This window comes from Centruroides sculpturatus, unplaced genomic scaffold (genome assembly GCF_000671375.1).
Source record: "Centruroides sculpturatus isolate CEXI.00-Female unplaced genomic scaffold, Cexi_2.0 scaffold322, whole genome shotgun sequence".
Lineage (NCBI taxonomy): Eukaryota > Metazoa > Arthropoda > Arachnida > Scorpiones > Buthidae > Centruroides > Centruroides sculpturatus.
Genome location: NW_019384652.1, coordinates 516,059 through 538,357, shown reverse-complemented (window position 1 = coordinate 538,357; position 22,299 = coordinate 516,059). Strand labels below are relative to the sequence as shown.

The 22,299-nt window shown below is 21.3% G+C and overlaps 1 protein-coding gene and 1 long non-coding RNA gene across 2 annotated transcripts in view; both read left to right on the top strand.

The window, feature by feature from the left end:
• LOC111626322 (serine/threonine-protein phosphatase 4 regulatory subunit 1-like) overlaps positions 1–22,299 on the top strand; it is a 256,740-nt gene that overhangs the window by 101,395 nt on the left and 133,046 nt on the right. The window lies entirely within an intron of this gene.
• LOC111626320 overlaps positions 6,700–22,299 on the top strand; it is a 34,592-nt gene continuing 18,992 nt past the window's right edge. Inside the window, exon 1 of the long non-coding RNA XR_002756873.1 lies at positions 6,700–6,801. This is a non-coding gene — a long non-coding RNA (uncharacterized LOC111626320). The remainder of the gene's footprint in view (positions 6,802–22,299) is intronic.

Here is a 22,299-nt window from a genome sequence, read left to right as displayed (position 1 = left end):
TCGACTGTCTATTGAAGAGAACGGAGTAAGCGTGGGGATTACGCTCCTTTCGTGCAATTTATTTTTTTCAAACCTGTGATTACTTTATTATGTAGTTTTTCATTTCTGCTTCCCGCGGAAAGTTACTCGCGCAGGCGCCTGTCAGTTTTGCCAGGGGATAGGGAATATATATATATATATATATATACTTATACCGTTTCTGGATGTATCTTTATGTGTGTGTATTTATTACTTGTCATATATCGGAGGGTGCTAATCAGCGCTTACTTCCCCACGTGTTGGTCATTATTGACTGTTCTCCATCTTCAATTTCCCGTCCGTTTCGACATTGAATGTATTATTGTATTTTCTGTTTGGAAGGGGGATATTGCCAAGAGTCTTTCTGGCCTAGAAAGCTGAAAGTGTTTCTCAGTATGTAAATAAAAGTATTAAATTATCAGCTGAATGAACGCTTGTCTTAATAACTAGATATAAAACGAGTCGAAACTAATTTCGTTGTCTTGTATTCTGTGTATCGTAAAGGAATGGATGAATGTTTTCGTCACTTTATCTGTTAGGATGATATTCAATTATCAAACGATTAAAAAAAATTATGAATTTACGTTTTTAGTTTATAAGCACATATTTGATTTGACACTTTCTCTCGATTAATTCTTAATGAGTTAGTCGGAGTAAAATTAAGTTATCGAATTCCTACCCAGATATTAAAACGTTAGCGCAAAGTGAAAGTCTTATTTTAATCTTCATAGTTAATTCCCTTTATCCAGAACATCAAATTAGTAGAAGTCGCTCGTTGCCCGTGGAAAAAATTCTAACAATCCGACATAATTACTGCTTATTTGACCTCATCTTTCATTGACTGCCCGTGGGTACTTTTTCCACTAAGGAAATATCCATAACCTGTTCTGAAAAGTAGTTCGGCTCTTAGAAGAAAACATCTTTTGAAAGAAAGTGTGAAATAGCTCTTCTTTATCTTGTGGATCCATCGTCATATATTACTTAAGAGGAATATTATCTTTTTTTGATTTAGAAGGTCTCTACATTGTGTAAGCCGAACTATTTCAATGAGTAAACAAATACGGCATTGGAATTCAATTTGAGAAACGCTTCCTGATTATATATTACATATTTCTTATCGTTTCGAATGTAGAATAAACAGTATAATCTTTTTTAATCAATGGTTGTTTTAATTGGTTGAAAGTTGTTTATATTGGACTTTGGGGAATTTCTTGATCGCTTATAAAGTTATTTGTAAGCAGCTCTAATACTCTTAAATGTTCTTGAACGTTATTAACCATTTATTTTTATGTGTTATCAAGGATTTTTTTCAGCTCTCGTAATTCAAAGAATGGATACCATAATTTAGGCAACCCTTGACAACTTTATCAGAGAAAGCATCGCATTTCTTTCTATCTCGTTATCTTCTTAGTTGCAAAATCGATCTTTTTTTTTATTTTATTTTTCAGTTTCGATTGAATTCGAAGCGATCCAAAATTTTTTGATATATATTTTTTTTACAGATTTTTCCCCTCCTTTATTTATTATTTTGTAATGTTTTAAACTCTTTTCCATCATGTTTCTATCGCTAAAGCTTATCTGGATGATATTTTGCACACTTTTTTTTTGTTAAGTTCCAAAGTCCTCAATTCTAAAGAAATAGTAGTTGCCATTGATATATTTCTGCCGGTTTTATTTCTTTTACTTGATCTATTTGCTTGGTAAACGATACAATGTAAAGTTTATTAAAAAAAAAATCAAATAATTAATTTAGAGTATGATACCTGTAAACTGTACATTTTTGATGATGCTTACAATTAGACTTATAAAATTCAATTTTAAATAGACATATTGCTAATTTTTATTAATTTAATAATTATTTTATGTTTTAATCAAAATAATAATGATAATAAATTTACTTAATGTTCATAGAAAAAAACATAGGCCTAATGAAACTATATACGGTTTTGACTGAAAGGCAATATTGTTTGTTTTGCTTACATCATATTAGATTTATAATTACTAATTTAACACAGATTAAATGTATGATTTACTACAGATAAATGTGAGAAAGGATTTATATTAATAATTTAAAGAAATTCCATAAAAATATTTACACAATTTACATTGAAGCTGGCTGAAATTTAATCATTTAAAAACATATAGAAAATTTTTTATAATCAAACCTATTTTGCAAGTAGTAAACAAAAAGTATTATCAGTACATTTTCTATACATTCTTATATGGAAAAAATTAATTTTTGTTAAGATAAATATATTCTTGAATTGGGAAATTCTAGCATATATTTCTTTTGTTTAATACATTTTAAATTATTTTTGTTTCAAGAATAGCATACCTTTTTGTTTTTTCTTTGTATAAAACATTTATTATTTTTAATTCATTCAGTTATTCATTGAGCATTAAATGGGTTATGCATAATGAGTTAATTGTAAAAAAATATATTAACTGGATGACTGATTAATCATTTAAGGAAACCTTTTGTGTCATATCCAAATAAGCATTTTTGTTTTACATTATAATACACTATCATTTTGTTTTGTCTTACAATATCTGTGTATTCATTAAAGTTTATTATGCTTGTGAGTTATGTTTTTCTACATCATCTTCAATTATTGTTAGTCAGTGTAAAAACAAAAGAAGGAAGGAATTGTGATAAAGTATGATAAAATTAATACAAAAATTTTCATTAATAAAGTATCAAATAATTATAATTAATAGTAATTTGTAGATGGAGAATATAAATTATTAGAATTATATCTTTTTAAAGCTAAAAATAAAATTTAAATCAAACTCTTCTATTTAAAAGTATTAAATTATTATAAGTGAAAAGTCCAATACTTTTTCTATATTAAATAAATAGAATAGAATGAAATAGCTATTTAATTAGTGTTATACATAAAAATATTGTTAAATTTCATTTAAGAATAACTAATTTAATAAAAATTAATGAATTTTGATAGACTAGAAATATTTAAGTTCTATTTATTTATAGATGTTTAAAATTCTTAATGTATGTGATCATGATCTTATGTTTATGGAATTTTTTTATGATCAGTAACTAATATTGTGTATCATTTTACTTATGTAAAAGATCAATAAATACTTAAATATTTTTGTAAACATATTTATGTTAATTTAGTTATATAATGAAGGAAATTATCATTATTGACAATAAATAAAATTTAGCTTATTTATTTATAACAAGAATTAGTGCTTCAGTTTTTTACAGAAAGTTTAATTTATATTATTAGACAAAGCTTATTTAATAATTTAAAGTTGAATACAAAGTATGTTTTTGATAGATACTTGAAAGTGAGAAAACAAATTTAATTTATTAGCACCTAATTTAAATGATTAGATTTGAATGAAATAAATTAATAAAAACAACTAAGGAAATAAGACATTTTGTACATAAAATGTGAATGGCAAAACTCTAGCAAGGGAGTGTCTAACATTTAGCCCACAGGCATGATCAGGTTTGCAGAGGCAGTTCTGGTCTACAATTTATTTTCAAGTTTGTTTAAATGTTTAAAAGCCTGTTTCTGGAAATATCCAATTTATTCACAAATTAAAAAGTGAGGAAGTAAATTGAAATAAATCTTTAGATATTTACGGTTTGTAAAAGTTCTGTAATTTCTTGTTGACTTTTCATATATATAAACCAGAAAGTTTTTAAATAGATAGCTTTTTNATCTATTGCACTCTTGTTTGCTAAACATAATTCATAATTATATTTAGTTAGTCATTTCCCTAAAAATTTGATTTCCAAAATTAGTTGTAAAATTAAAATTATTAAATTAATTATGAAAATGTAATTAAATTCAAGTATATAGAATATTTAAAAAATAATAATAATTTGTAAAAGTCAAAATTTATTAAATTTTTAAAATTAATTGTAAAATTTGATTTGGTATTTGTATATTATTTACTTATTATTCAATTTTAACCTTAATCTGGCAAAAAAATTTTTAAACATTGATTCATATTATCATCACTTAAATTAAAAATTTATAACTATTTCTAAAATCATCAGAAAATGTAAAGAATTGTGCAAATTTTTTTAGACTGACAAGAACGTTCTGTCTTTGAAATAAAATTACTTCAATTTAAATTGATATAATTCTGATAAATATGTTGTTAATATTTTGTAACAAACAAATGAAAAATTTTGTTTAAAATATTAATTTTAAATGAAGAAAGAGTGTATGGGGGGAAAACTGGAAAAGATTAACAAAATGATTTTCAACAATGCAGCTTTTTGTATGCAAATGTAAATAAAGTTATTTTAAAAATGCAGAATAAAAGCTAGCCAGAGCTTAGATTTCTCCAGGTTCAGATTTGAATCCATAAAATAGTTTATTTATTTAAAAATGAATTACTTGTAGTACATGAACAATAGATATACTGTTTAGAATAAGAAATAAAATAATATACTGTTTAGAATAAGAAATAAAATAAATGGAATTACCTGTTAGATAATCTTAAAATTTGAAAACAGGAAACACTTTTCAAACTAAAAATTTATTTAATGTTAAACTTTTAAATTGTTTATTGGTTATATAGCAGAACAAATTTGTTAATTCTGTTTTCTTGTAAGATAGACAACATTTTCTTATCAACTGTATTTAAATTAAATAAGTTTTATTATGTTAATTTAATCATTAGAGACTATTGCATCTTATGTAGAGTGCAGTAGAAATTCTGTAAATTATATTAGGTTGTAAATAAATTATTTGTATTTTTCATTATAAATAGATTTTCATACTGTAAATTTAAAATTTTTTGAAATCACAGCATTATTAAAATCAAATAATATATTTTTCAGAATGTAAAATGATACTAAATAAATTAATAGTGTAATATATTTAACAGAACAATTTCAATAATAATTCTTTCATATAACAAAATTTAATTGAAATATAATCTTTTGCATTTAATAATAATACTTCATTATAATTTATATAATTATTATTAAAATATATTCTCTTTATGATCATTACTGTATTGATTACATCTTATCATCTATTTATGGTTAGTTTTAAAGATGTCTGCTTTAAACAAATTCTTTTAGTTTCATTTTTCCGGACTTTAATTTTTAGTTTTATGTTCTTTTCTTATTATGGAATTTGTTATTTATTTTAAAAGTTTCTATTGATAAAATAAAAATTATTGTGTGAGATTTTTTTAATATTTATTAATTTTTTATTCAAAGCACAGAAGTAGAATTAATTTTTTAGTCTCATTACATGAAATTTTTAGTTTTAAGTATTTTCAGGTATTTTTATTTAAGAAATAGAATATAAATTTCAATATATAAATTAGTATTTTTTTATATTGTGTAAAAACACTTTAGTATATACATTTATATGAATATATAACTTAAAATAGAACTTGAGAAATAACTGGAATAAAATGTATAAAATAAACCATATTTTAGTTCAGAGAAAATATCAATATAACTAAAAAATTAATTTTATGAATAAATGAAATGAAAAAGGAATTCAGATGTTTATTTGAAAATATTTATTAACCCTGTTTTTATGTACTACAGTATATTTAAAATGCTTTGAAATAGTTTCATATGAACTAATACTCCTATCCAAATATTTTATCCAAATATCCTATCCAAATACTCCTATCCAAATTGTAACTGTTATGAATTGTTTTATTAGCTGATAAAAGAAATAATTCTTTATTCATATTAGGGAAAAATTAAACTATTTGATTAATTTGATAACAGATTTTGTATTATGATTTTTACATGTTATTTATTTTGTAATTGATTTCAAGCTGGATATTCAGTTTTTACATCTGTAGGCTTAAAAATACATTAGTAAAACATTACAATGTGCTTTTGTTTCCTTTTTTAAGATTATTATTTATAAAAATTGTAAAATGATATATTTTTGTTATATATATGTTGTTTATATATATATATATAAACAACATATTCCCAAGATATTTATAATTTTATTGAAAATATGTAGGTTATAATTGAGTTAATTCAGCCATATTCTAAACCAAATATTTTTAGCAAAATTATTAGTATTTCCCAAAAACATAGTTGAGTTTGTTGAATAAAAGGTTAATAAATTTAATTTCATTGATATTTGAACTTTTGTAAATTGTCTCAATTAAAAAATAAGTCACAATTATATAATTTATTGCTAGTAATTATAGGAGAATGTTAGGCTATAAGTTAGATTAACTCCTGTTTGTGGTTCTTCAAGCTTTTGAGGACTTGCTGTAGTGTTTTGTGTAATTTTACATTATTTATGTCAAATAAAATAATTATTTGAGCATATTATTTAGAATTGTGTTATAGTAAGTTCTTGTTGAATTGATATTATGAAAATTAATTAAATATTTGGATAGATAAATATCATATAATTGGTTTTAGTATATTTAAATTTTATACATATTTTATGGAACAAATTCTATAATAGTTTATATAATAAAAAAATGTACAGATTATTTTAAAAATATTATTTTAGTGAAAAATTACAATTATTAAACCTAATTATATTTGTTAGATAGCCTTCTATTAATTAAATTCTGTATCAAATTTTGTTTGTACAGTACTATATAAATTATATAGTTTCACTTTTATAAAATTCTCTCTAACTGATTTAACATTTTTATTCCAGTAGAAATTTTTATTAATTCTGCAAATGATTTCTTATAATTAGATAAACATTTTGAAATAGTTTTACTGTTTGTGATTTTCAAAATTGTTGTATCATGGCATATATTAGCACTATGTAATAAGATTTGAATTGCATGGTAAGTTTTTTAAATGATTACTAGTCATATCTTAGTTTTGTTTTAATTATTTTATTTTTAACTTTACATAATTTATTTTTTAATGAAAAATATAAATTTAATCAAATTGAAGTTCACATTTCTTGAATTATCTAAAAAAATACTACAAATAGTGCTTTTTTTCAATAATCTTTCATTTAAATTGTTTAGTTATCTATTGCACTCTTGTTTGCTAAACATAATTCATAATTATATTTAGTTAGTCATTTCCCTAAAAATTTGATTTCCAAAATTAGTTGTAAAATTAAAATTATTAAATTAATTATGAAAATGTAATTAAATTCAAGTATATAGAATATTTAAAAAATAATAATAATTTGTAAAAGTCAAAATTTATTAAATTTTTAAAATTAATTGTAAAATTTGATTTGGTATTTGTATATTATTTACTTATTATTCAATTTTAACCTTAATCTGGCAAAAAAATTTTTAAACATTGATTCATATTATCATCACTTAAATTAAAAATTTATAACTATTTCTAAAATCATCAGAAAATGTAAAGAATTGTGCAAATTTTTTTAGACTGACAAGAACGTTCTGTCTTTGAAATAAAATTACTTCAATTTAAATTGATATAATTCTGATAAATATGTTGTTAATATTTTGTAACAAACAAATGAAAAATTTTGTTTAAAATATTAATTTTAAATGAAGAAAGAGTGTATGGGGGGAAAACTGGAAAAGATTAACAAAATGATTTTCAACAATGCAGCTTTTTGTATGCAAATGTAAATAAAGTTATTTTAAAAATGCAGAATAAAAGCTAGCCAGAGCTTAGATTTCTCCAGGTTCAGATTTGAATCCATAAAATAGTTTATTTATTTAAAAATGAATTACTTGTAGTACATGAACAATAGATATACTGTTTAGAATAAGAAATAAAATAATATACTGTTTAGAATAAGAAATAAAATAAATGGAATTACCTGTTAGATAATCTTAAAATTTGAAAACAGGAAACACTTTTCAAACTAAAAATTTATTTAATGTTAAACTTTTAAATTGTTTATTGGTTATATAGCAGAACAAATTTGTTAATTCTGTTTTCTTGTAAGATAGACAACATTTTCTTATCAACTGTATTTAAATTAAATAAGTTTTATTATGTTAATTTAATCATTAGAGACTATTGCATCTTATGTAGAGTGCAGTAGAAATTCTGTAAATTATATTAGGTTGTAAATAAATTATTTGTATTTTTCATTATAAATAGATTTTCATACTGTAAATTTAAAATTTTTTGAAATCACAGCATTATTAAAATCAAATAATATATTTTTCAGAATGTAAAATGATACTAAATAAATTAATAGTGTAATATATTTAACAGAACAATTTCAATAATAATTCTTTCATATAACAAAATTTAATTGAAATATAATCTTTTGCATTTAATAATAATACTTCATTATAATTTATATAATTATTATTAAAATATATTCTCTTTATGATCATTACTGTATTGATTACATCTTATCATCTATTTATGGTTAGTTTTAAAGATGTCTGCTTTAAACAAATTCTTTTAGTTTCATTTTTCCGGACTTTAATTTTTAGTTTTATGTTCTTTTCTTATTATGGAATTTGTTATTTATTTTAAAAGTTTCTATTGATAAAATAAAAATTATTGTGTGAGATTTTTTTAATATTTATTAATTTTTTATTCAAAGCACAGAAGTAGAATTAATTTTTTAGTCTCATTACATGAAATTTTTAGTTTTAAGTATTTTCAGGTATTTTTATTTAAGAAATAGAATATAAATTTCAATATATAAATTAGTATTTTTTTATATTGTGTAAAAACACTTTAGTATATACATTTATATGAATATATAACTTAAAATAGAACTTGAGAAATAACTGGAATAAAATGTATAAAATAAACCATATTTTAGTTCAGAGAAAATATCAATATAACTAAAAAATTAATTTTATGAATAAATGAAATGAAAAAGGAATTCAGATGTTTATTTGAAAATATTTATTAACCCTGTTTTTATGTACTACAGTATATTTAAAATGCTTTGAAATAGTTTCATATGAACTAATACTCCTATCCAAATATTTTATCCAAATATCCTATCCAAATACTCCTATCCAAATTGTAACTGTTATGAATTGTTTTATTAGCTGATAAAAGAAATAATTCTTTATTCATATTAGGGAAAAATTAAACTATTTGATTAATTTGATAACAGATTTTGTATTATGATTTTTACATGTTATTTATTTTGTAATTGATTTCAAGCTGGATATTCAGTTTTTACATCTGTAGGCTTAAAAATACATTAGTAAAACATTACAATGTGCTTTTGTTTCCTTTTTTAAGATTATTATTTATAAAAATTGTAAAATGATATATTTTTGTTATATATATGTTGTTTATATATATATATATAAACAACATATTCCCAAGATATTTATAATTTTATTGAAAATATGTAGGTTATAATTGAGTTAATTCAGCCATATTCTAAACCAAATATTTTTAGCAAAATTATTAGTATTTCCCAAAAACATAGTTGAGTTTGTTGAATAAAAGGTTAATGAATTTAATTTCATTGATATTTGAACTTTTGTAAATTGTCTCAATTAAAAAATAAGTCACAATTATATAATTTATTGCTAGTAATTATAGGAGAATGTTAGGCTATAAGTTAGATTAACTCCTGTTTGTGGTTCTTCAAGCTTTTGAGGACTTGCTGTAGTGGTTTGTGTAATTTTACATTATTTATGTCAAATAAAATAATTATTTGAGCATATTATTTAGAATTGTGTTATAGTAAGTTCTTGTTGAATTGATATTATGAAAATTAATTAAATATTTGGATAGATAAATATCATATAATTGGTTTTAGTATATTTAAATTTTATACATATTTTATGGAACAAATTCTATAATAGTTTATATAATAAAAAAATGTACAGATTATTTTAAAAATATTATTTTAGTGAAAAATTACAATTATAACATAGTGTTCATTGCTAAAAATATTTCTCAGAACTTAATGAAATTTTGTTTAAAACAAAATCATTATAATGAAATTTGCATTTAGTTATTGTAATTCATATGAGTCTGTGTCAGTTTTCAAATTCTCTATTAATATGTTTACTTTACTGAATTAGTTTAACAGCAGCAAAATCCAATATATATACATAGATAGATAATCTTCAAATAATGATTCAAATATATGTATTGATGTTAATGTATCTCAATATAAATGCCCTATAATGCTAAAATATGAATTTTAATAACAAACATATCATTATCATTATTAAGTAAATGTTGATAAGCTAAACTCATTTAGAATTTTCTTAACTCTAGTTCAAATATATTAATAAATTAGTTTGCTGTAAATGATTTAATAAAAGTAATCTAAAGATTGTTTATAAAAGATATTTGTAATCAAAATTTAAAAACTTAATTTATAATATTTACTATGTCAGTTTTATAAAATAATAAAAATTGGCATCTTAATAAAAAAAAACATTTATTTACAAACTGTAAATTTGTTTTATTGTAATTAGAGAAGAATATAAAATTCAGTAAAAAGAATAAATGCTTATTAATCCTTATTATTTAATGACATTTTTTTAAAACAGAAAATAAGAATCTTTAAATTATTATTACTACTATTACTATTATTTAAACTTTTAACATTTTGAAATTTTTAACCAGGAACTAAGTCTTTCCTATCAGTTTTGGTTTTAAATTGTCCTTTAAAAAATTACTGTTTGTATAAAAAAGATTAATCTATCTCATAATTCAGAAAAAAATTGCAATAATTACTAATAGTTTTGAATTGTTGCAATGTTTTCATTTTCAGATAAAGTATTGCATGAAAAAGCTTGAATCTTTTTAAAAAATTTAGTTGGAATAGATACATAATAATCATTTGTAAATGATATAATTTAATAAAAACATTTAATTACTAAGTAATGCAAGATCATGTTTTTTCAAGTGATATTTAATTATCTTATTATTATTATGTATGTATTTTGTTTTTAAATGAGCTCTGTTTTTCAGTATAATTTGTTGTATTGTATTAAGTCTCAAAATAATTTTTTTATTGCATAATTTTATAATACTACATATATACATTTTATAGATCTAAAATACATAGTACTGTATATGTATTTTTTGAGCTCAAGAGATTTATGAATTAAAAATTCTACATGATATATTTTGTGAAATAACAATGATGCAATTTCTAAAATATTTTGATAAATTGAAAATTTGAAATGGGAAACTTTTTAGAATTAGGAAGTTAATCTTATACTTTTTAAATATATTTGAGCTTAAATGTACATGTTATGAACATAATTATATGAAATGCTATTACTATTAATTTTAATTTGGATGTAATGTATGAAAAGAGAAAAAAAATTGAATTGAAGACAAACAATTTATTAAAATTGTATATTTATATTTTCTAAAAGAAAAATTAGTTTTTGTTTAGAAAATAAGTTATCCAATACTCTTAGTTTTCTATATAAAATCTAATAATCGAAATGCTTGGAATCTTATGCATGAAATTACTGATTTTTAAAGGCCAGCATGATACTGCAAAATTTTTGGGATCTTAAAAGGGAGAATAGAATTAAGAAATAAAAAGTCTTGTTTCAAACTATAGTTTTTTTAATGATCAAATAAAATTTGAGTTTGAATGTTAAATTTATACATTTTGTTCATTTAAGAAAATCTGAAATGCATTAATCATTGAATTTATAGCTGTTTAATTAATTGTAATGGTGGTATAAATCTTTTGTATGAATTATATTGCTGGAATTTTTTGTTTTACTTGTTAGTTTATTAATAGGAATAAAACTGTACAAAATTTATTTTTTTACAATATTTCTGAGAATTAAAGTGAAAAATATAAAATAGTTAGATAATATGGGTTTGTAATAGACATTTGAAAAGTAGAGATTATTAACAATTGAAGCTTATTATAAAATAAACTTTTAGAAAATATTTCAATTAATAATTAAGAAGATTAAAAGTTTGTTCATTATAATTTATTTTTGTATTTTAATTTTATAATATCTTTTGAATGGTTCACATATAACAAATATAGAATTAACATGATAATTTTTAAATATAGTTTTTGTAAATAGATATAAAGACATTTTATATAGAAACAAATTCAAAAAATTATGTATATTATTGAGAATTATCATTTTTATAAAGTTGATTTTTCTCATATATAGAATTTTATTAAACTAGATTATAACTGCTTTTTTAGAATTTAAGCTTTAATATCAACATGTGTATGATATATAGTGCTTTTGAGCAAGCAGTGTTCATCTTCAAGAACATTAAGCAAAAAGGATTTTTCTACAAAAAATTATTAAAGTAATGTTTTGTAAAAACTAGCCAACAATGTTCTTTTCATTTAATGTTTCTGAAGGTGAGCATTGCCTACTTGAAAGCAGATTTTATGTTTTTAAATATTAAAGTTGCTTAAACTTTATGAAAGCAGTTTTTACCATACATCTCCATAAATATTTATTACACTAAAATACATATATATTTTTGCATTTTATAAACAAAATACAAAATTTTTTGCAATAAAAAGTATTATTTTTGCAGTTTTTTTATGACTTGGTTTATTAATGTAATGTAAAAAATTGTTGTAATACATTGACAGTATTTTTACAGTGAATCTATAGATGTACTGCACAATATTAACTTGTATGGAATTCTTGATACACTATTCTAAAAAGCTATAATCCTACTAATTTATTCTTTTATACTAAATTTTTTAATTTTAAAATTTAAAATTTGATATAAATCTAAAATTAAAGAATACATTCTAATTTTTATTATTTAAACTTTAATTAGAATTTCTTTAATATGAAAATTTTCTTTATTGGACATTAAAAGTTATAATTAGTTGTTTATCATTTAAGAAAATTGTTTTATATCATAACAATAATTTTATTCATATAATGTAACTCTTAAAACATTACATCAGCTCTAACAAAAAAATTAACTTATGTTTTATATTGATTGTATTGTTATATTTTTCTCTAACTTCATTAAGTTTTCTTTTTTAAATTTGAAAAAATTAAACACTGGAAAATGCTAGGTAATATTGTAAGTTCTGTTTATTGTTCTATATATCTCCTATATTGTGCTTTGCAAATTATTTACTTTTTTGAATTTTTTAAACAATGTTTACATATTGATCTCATTGATCATATTGTTCTCTTCAAATCAATTTATAACAATTTTCATAAGTTTAGTCTTGTTATAATTGTTCAATTTAATAGCTATTTTTGTTTACATTTAGGCTGCTATTATGGCAATTTTTGAATGCTATATTTTTTAATTTACTTACTACTATCTCTTGCAAGCTACAAAGTTATAGTTGTAGGATAAATTAACTGATAACTTCTGTTAAAAGTAATATGTATTTCAAAGAATTTTTTGATGTTTTCTTAGCATTTATTTAGAATTTATATATGTATTATATTATGTTTTGAAATTGAAAGAAAATTTAATAGCTGTATTGCATGCTTTAGTTTTAATTACCTTGATATGTTTTTATTTTACAGCATAGCATCATTTGCATTATTAAGTTAATTGTATCATTATATGAAAATAGGAAATTTAAAACATTTGTATTTTCTTAAATAAATTGGATTATAAAATATAGTTTCATCTATTTTGGAAATATTACTTTCAAAGTCATCATCATTGTATTACTGATAACTTTGAAGAATACAAATGTGTTTTTATAAAGACTAAGGGTAAAATGTTGAAATGATTGCTTACATTTTAATATATTTGTCTGTAAGAATGAACTCAGAATAACAAATACAAAAATTTTACAATGATTATCTCAAATATATTTAAAATTATTTTAATTTGCACCTTTTTATTAATGTTTCTAACAAGGTATAGCAAAAATATTATGTATGTATTTTGTTTTTAAATGAGCTCTGTTTTTCAGTATAATTTGTTGTATTGTATTAAGTCTCAAAATAATTTTTTTATTGCATAATTTTATAATACTACATATATACATTTTATAGATCTAAAATACATAGTACTGTATATGTATTTTTTGAGCTCAAGAGATTTATGAATTAAAAATTCTACATGATATATTTTGTGAAATAACAATGATGCAATTTCTAAAATATTTTGATAAATTGAAAATTTGAAATGGGAAACTTTTTAGAATTAGGAAGTTAATCTTATACTTTTTAAATATATTTGAGCTTAAATGTACATGTTATGAACATAATTATATGAAATGCTATTACTATTAATTTTAATTTGGATGTACTGTATGAAAAGAGAAAAAAAATTGAATTGAAGACAAACAATTTATTAAAATTGTATATTTATATTTTCTAAAAGAAAAATTAGTTTTTGTTTAGAAAATAAGTTATCCAATACTCTTAGTNTTTTTTATTTTTTTTTTCTATTTCAAGTCTTGTGCATTACTTAACTTAATTTTGACTGTAGTTCCTCATTATAGTTATCATTTGTAACTCAAAAGAGCTGAATAATGGATAATTGAAAATGCATAATTAATAGTTTTTATCTAAAGCAAATTTAAATTGCTTGTTTTGTAGTTTATTTAAAAGTATCTTAATCTGAAGTTTTAGAGAATTTTTACCTTTTGAATTTTTTGTATTATTAAATGGAAAAAATATATATTTTTATATAAGATTATTGATTCATTTTTGTTTTATTAATTTGAAAATATACTTTTATAATTTTTAACAATAAACATTTTAAAGTGAATTTAATATAATGTAGAATCAAATATATTTTTGTTTATTAAAAATATTGAATTTTATAAAAGTTGCTTGAATGACATGAAAATGTTATTGATTGTAATATAATGAGTTAAGTTTTATTGCATAATGACATAATTAGTCATTAAAATAATAATTAATTTATATTAAAAAAAATCAAAATTTTGATTTTTTTTAACTTATTAAAAGCTTATGTTATAGGTATGAGCTTTAAATAATTGAATCAGTTATGTATTCCATATTTAGTTCATTTTATCAAAAATACATTAAATTTAATAAAGTTTTATATATTGTTTGTTTAATGAAGTTATGTATTTTACATACATGTAGATTATTCATTCATATCAGACAGGCTTATTTGTCTAAAATCATTATAATAAAGCAACAAAACATGCTAATTTTGATAGCACTAAATATTTTTAATACTTGTAGATATATTGAGCTAATGAAGACAAACATTATGAAAGAAAAATGATGCAATATATTTATCATATATGAATCTTCATAATTAAGCATGTTCATAAATTTGCTGTCAAAACTAGTAATCAAAATGTAAATTATTTTAAAATGTTAATTATTTTCATGAATTTATTTAATGTTCTGAGGGAAGAGATTTATTAAACACTGATATTTTGATTAATACTTTAATATATATATCTCTCCATTTATAGATTCATCTTTACTATACTTAATTCATATAGTTGTTTATTAATTATTATTTGTTTTAATTTATAGTTTTATTGATGAATCTAAATATTGTAATTTATTCAACTTTGAAATTGTTTTGAAAAATTTTTTTAGTTTTTTTTTATATTTTACTAAATTTCTTTTATTTTTTTAATTTATAAAATTTAGAATTATTCACACCAGTTACAATAATAAATGCAAATAAAAATGAATTTTATAAATGCTTTTGTTTAGTTGTTACTTAGTTTTTATACAGATCTTTTGGAAAAACTTGTTTGAAGATAGTCTTCAGTTTGTTATGTTAAATGTAAAAGAACATCTGCTCATCTCCAGAAAAAAAAAGTGGAAAGCACTGAAAGGAATGTAAATAATTATAATTAAAAAAGCATTACTTATCCAACTATTCTACTTTCTTTATTGTAAAAATGTATTTAAAGTAAATATTTTTAACAATATAATTTTCTTTAATAAAACTGCAAAGGATATATAAAACTTCAAAATGTATTTCTTGAATGTATTTGGTTAGAATCATAATGAACTGTTTTAAATCTTATTGCCCCAGAATAGAAATAGTTGTTTCAAAAACCGAAAAAATACACGTTATCTGAGATAAGTTTTTTTGAAATTTTAATGATTGTGTTCAAAAGTAATTTTTATTAAAACATATTTCAAAACTTTTAAAGATATGAGCAATGTATTTTTTTAGATTTTTATTTAAAGTCTACTATGAAACTTTTATGAGAATAATTAGCTTAATCTTTATGGAGTCAAACCTCTTTAATATTTGTTTTAGGGATATGCTCCCATTTTTAGCATCTTTTGAAGAGAAGAAAGGTAAAAGAAAAAAAAAAACAGGGCTTATATCGTGTAGAGAATGAATAAATTCATGTTGACATTTTTTTGTATTGGTTGAAATTTTTTTGTTTAAAAACTTTAACTTAGGCATAAACTTAAAAATTTCTTTTTAATGTTTGATTATGTATTGCATTTAAAGCTAAATTTTTAGACAGAAGTTGCTTTACATAGTTAACTTAAAACTTTTATTATATTTTTAAGTAATTATTAATATTTTAACTAAACATCAAATAAATACAATGTTTAATTTTTTTAATTTTTAAGAAATGGTATTCTTTTAGTCTTCCTTTTACAGAACAGTCATTTCTTGTTTATGTTTATGCTATAACTATGGATTTATTTGGTTATAAAACAACTGTACAGAAGTAATAATTATACCATTCAGCGTTGTTATGCTATAACAAGTAAGGTGATAAACTTTGAAGAACTAACAAGAATTTGAGATTTAAGCTGATTTAATAAAACAATTTAATGCTTGAAAGAAAATTCATTCAGTTGAATGACAAAACGTAACAAAACAGATCATATTAATCACAAGCGGAATGATGACAATCTAAAGTCATTCCAAAGAAGTTCATCAAAACAACAATTGTCTGTTTTTATGCTTTCCATAGAATTATTTTTAGCAAAGTTCAAACAATCTATAGTATTCTCTGAAATAACAACCAAAAATTTTATTTAAAAAAAAAAGTTTTAAGTATATGTGATATCCAAGCCATTGACAATAGTTTAATTAAAAATTGTCTTACTGGCAGTAGTGTGATATGGGAAGATACAAATATCAACACAGATTGGGTTAAGATTGGAAAATGAAATACAGTAGAGCTTCGATTATCCGACTCAATTGGGGACTCAGGTTGGTCGAATAATGAAAAATCGGATAACCGAAAAGAAGGAAAAAAATACATTATTAGTATAGTATATTAGGATATTAGTATATCCCATGTAATTAATTTATTAGTATATTGCTATTAACCAACTTTGTGTTGAATTTTCATTGATGTTTAGCCTAACAAAAATTTTTTTTTTTAAATAATAATCGTTGCTATTGTATCGCTAAAAATTATTTTTAAATTATTTTATTGCTCACGAAACAAACAACCACTCATAATTAGAAAATTAAGTCTCGTTTAACTATTGGCCTCCCTTCAATGGTCGAGCCATTAATGCCAGCTAAAACACGCAAATATTTAACAAAAACAATATTAAAGTAGTCAAGATATAGCCAAATATTGTAATGCCACATCACTAGCGGACATTTGAAATTTGCCGACTAGAATGGTCAGTTAACTGATGTGACAGTTAATCGGGGGTCGGATAATCGATGCTCTACTGTAAATCCTTCTGATAGTTACTTTATAGGAGTACATATGGCTGGTGATGAGATAAATCAGGATATAGTAGGATAATATGAGAAAGAAAGAAATTTCAAAATTCTGTGGTCTATATGAAAAAGTTAAAATTAAAATCCTTACTTAGATTTTGTGCATCCTATTAGCTATGAAATATCATCTAAATCTAAGTTTTATTTTTAATTTATATTATTAGTTTTTTTAAAGTACTATCTTAAAACATTAAAATTTGTATTTGATTAGTTCAGCTAAATCAAATTCAACTACAGATCAACAATAGATCTTACCTGTTAATAAAACAAAATTTATTGATGTAATTATTAATATTACAAGACAATTTAACATGATATAGTTGTTTCCTGAGTGAAGTAAGTTTGTTTCTTTTTGTTCTTTACAAAGGTTTTGAAGATAAGGACATGTCTCTAAAAACATTAAATTTAATATTGAAGTTTGACTCCTTGAAAGATTATGTTGACATATTGTTATTAACACTTAATAACAAAGTTAATGAGCTATTAATTTTAAAATATTTTTATGTAAACTCAAATAAAATTCATAACAAATCTATGAATTTTTAATTACAAATCTTTTATTTTGTTTTATGATTCATTTTTCATTCAGTTTGCATTTCAGATGGTAGTATTGGTTGCAGTTAATCTATTATAATGCCTTCATAATAAATTTTTAAAATAAAGAATTAAATTAAATGGAAACTGACCAGAATAATTTATTAAATAGTTTGAAAGTTTCACTAATTAATTTTTAATATAATCTGATATGTAATCTTATTTAAACTAAAAAGATGTGTTTTTTTTATATACAAATAAAATACAGTAATTAATATTAGATGAAATATGAAGATTAACTATTAGTTTTTTTATTTTTGTGTTTAGGATATTTTATATAAAATTAGTTATTTTAGTTTTGTAAATAGTTCAAATTAATATAAATCATGATTATTTTTAACAGTTTCCAGACATTTTTATTCTATTTTTTTTAATTATTAATAATAATAATATAATAACTAATTATTATTATTATTTGTCATAGCTTTCTTTTAGTTGCTTTTTTTTTTAATTGCATTCGGCTATCAAATGAAGGACTAACTAGTGTATTATTCATTTGACTGTACTAATTATAGATTTCTTCATAGATACAATCTTCATGAATATACAGTCATTATAATTATAAAGAATCATTACTATAAAAATTTTATCTTGCATTTAAATGCAGTTATATAATAGTACAATGTTAATATTTAAATGTACAAAATATAATTTTTTATATTTATGGTTCTGTAAATGTTCCAATTATTATAAATTAATAAAAATATAAAGCCTACTGTCTTTTATGAAAATTGTTTTGATTCTTTGTAATAGAACTATATTTTTGTTATATTATACACCTTAACTAGCTCTCTACTTGTTCTTGATTTTTAATTTTTGTTTGATTATTATATTATATGTATTTACATTGTATCTTATTTAATAAATATAGATTTTCAAAAAAATAATTAAGTATTATTTTTAACTTTGTTGCCATAAATTATAAATATAATGTTCATTTTTTAAATATGATGAAACCTTCATTAATGTAAACAAATTTTATGCTTAAATTGACAAATAAATTCTGCTAAATAATCAATAGGCCAACTTCCATAGCTGAGTGTTTGAAAGGATTTATTGACAGTTTTAAAAACAGACTGTTTCTCCATCATTTGAAAATTTTATAGCGAGTATTTTCATAATTTAATAACATTGCTAAACTTCAAAATGCCTGATAATGTTATTTTTCATAAGTTGCATTTTCATTTTCATACATTTAGAAATCAATTTACAATTGATAATTTTGATAAATTAGAAGTTTATAAATGAAATGATTTTTCTATACAATTTAATTAAAACTGTAATAAAATTATATTTTGATTTAATATTCTGTGAAGTATATAATAATAAATTATTGGAATATAAATTCTAGTTATAAATTACAGATCCATAAAAATGTTTGACCATTGACTACAATTCATAATCTCAGATTTTGTTCTTAAATATATTAATTAGCTAGGTTACTTAGATGTTTTATGCATCCAGTATGTATCTGAAAGATATAGATAATTCTTGCTGGAGCAAATATACTTATTGTCTAAAAAATCTGTTCTGAGTAGTACTTAGTACATATTTAGTTTTAATTAACAACTCATTCAGTTTTTATGAACATAAAACATTTATCATTGTGAGCTTTTTTGTCATGTGGAGGTTTTCAAAGAGTATTTTTAAATAAGCCTAATGCTTGTATATAAATTTAAATAGATACTTAAATGTTGAAAAATAGTTACAATGTAAACCAGGAGTGTCAAACTCATATTACTTAAGTGCCAATTTTTTGTCTGGAGTATGATAGCGGGCCAAATGTTTTTAGCTTTTGTAGCCAAAAATTTTTTAAAAGGTATCTGAAATGTAGACGACTAAAAAAAACTCCTTTTTAATAACCCGCGATTTTGAAATAAATGAAAAAAACACCATTTGTACTTTTCCAGCAACTTTAATCACAGAACAAACATTTTTGGCCAATTTTCAGCTTGTAAACTGATCTGAAAATAAAGAGTGCGAAAACTCAAAGTATGAGAATAAACTGTAATTTACTAATATTTTAAAAACACTCATTTTATATGCAAAATAGTGCGAATTATGTAATAAATGATGTTGTGAAGACTGACTTTAATTTGAAATTCAAAAGATGAAATAGAGAGAACTTAGTGTAAACATGAAATTAAACATAAAAATAAATAAAATAAATAACTCTAAGTAATATGAAGAATAAATAAAAATAAAAACAATAATAATAATCATAATAACTGAGTTCAGCAATTTGGTTTTTTAATTTATTATTTAAGTACAAAATATCACATTTTCTTTGGTATCAAGATGATAAAATATAAACAAATAGCATTATTGAATTCATGTCCTGGGCCACAAGTAATTGTCATTGAATTGTCATGGGCCGCATCTTTGACATTCCTGATGTAAACAATATACATGAATGTCTGCACAGCTATTAAATATTTAAGTTCATAAATTTGATATGGAGTAAAGTTATAAAAAGTAGTTTTAAATGAATATTGTATAAACAAATTAAAGAATATTGAATGCACACAATATTTTAAAATATAATTATTGGTGTAAGTTTTTTGACTATGTATAATAAAGTTTAATATTGAATATGTTAATTATCTAAATTTTATTTAATTAATTATTATCAGTTATATGCATTATTTTATTTTCTTATTAAAAATGAAATGCTATAATAAACTTAAACAGCAAGTCTTTTTACCTTTATAATATGCTATTTTAAAAAATTCTTATTTAATTTTGGAAATCATTGTCCTCCAATTTAAAAATTTTTTAAATTTATGAAGCAGTAATTAAATTTAACGTTAAGAAACCATCATTTCAATTTTAAATATTGTTTTCTATAAATTTTTAATATAGATGCTATATAAATACTAGAGAGATCATACATGCATATTTTGAATTACAGTAATTGAATATATGTAAAGTACTCTTTATTAGATCATAATTTTGACGTTGTTTTGACCTTTTCAAATATGTCAAATTAAATGAACTACATTTGTGTATTGGTTACTAAGATGAATTGGAATTTGTTTATACAGATTTTAGTTATCCTTGATAAAGAAGACAGACAAATGATTGAAAATTCAGATCAGTTTATATAGTTTTCCAACTAGAGTTTGATAGTAACTAGAGATTTTATTAGCTGTAAATGGTGTTTTTTCACCTAGAATTGATGTAACTAATAGTTTTTATTTTAAATAATTTTTCAAAAAAATGACATTTTTTAAATGAAAGTTAAAATGGATGATATACAGTATAAGCAAAAGGTGAAAAAAATTCATTAAACACACTTCCGAAAATTTTTCAATAATAACCTGTTTGAATTTTGATAGTCATCAAAAAACTATATGATATATATATATATATTTATTTATTTATAAAATTTCATTATACAGGAGGGGGCAAAAGTAGGTATACAATTGAGAATCTGAGAAATACAAATGTTTGGTATTCATTATTATTATTTTTATTATCTTTTATTAGTTCGTATTCCATATTTGTGATTTAATTTGTACATAAAAATAAATGTTATTTCTTCCTGTATGTTTTTTTCCATAACAACTGTATACCTACTCTTGTATAGAACAATTATTTTATATTGGACAATGCTCTTTCAAGTAAGTTGTGTTTTAAAGAATTTAGATTTAAATAATCTAGAAAATATTCTATATTTTTGCATGTATAATATAACATATCATAGTTGAATAAATATCTGTTGTGGATTCTTATTAAAATACATTGTGTATATAAAATTATGAAAACTTTCAGAATAATAAACTGAATAGTAGAGAAACCTTATATTATATTATGAGAATATACTGCTCATATATAGATATATATTATCTACACTTTCTCGTATATTTATGTAATTTAAAAGGGATATATTTTAATAAATAATCTTTTGTTGATTCTTTTGATATTTACATATTCAATACATTTAAGAATAATTAAACGTCAATTTTAAAAGCATGCATATTTAAAGCTATTCAGTTGATAATGAATTAATAACTTTTTTCATATACTTAAAGTGTATTTAGGGAGAAAAACAGATTTGTTTTGTTCTTTAAAAAAGTTTATGCTAAAGATGAAAATTCAGTTTTTAAAAATGTTTTCAAAAATTTATTAAAGTACAATTTTAATTTTTTCTAATATTG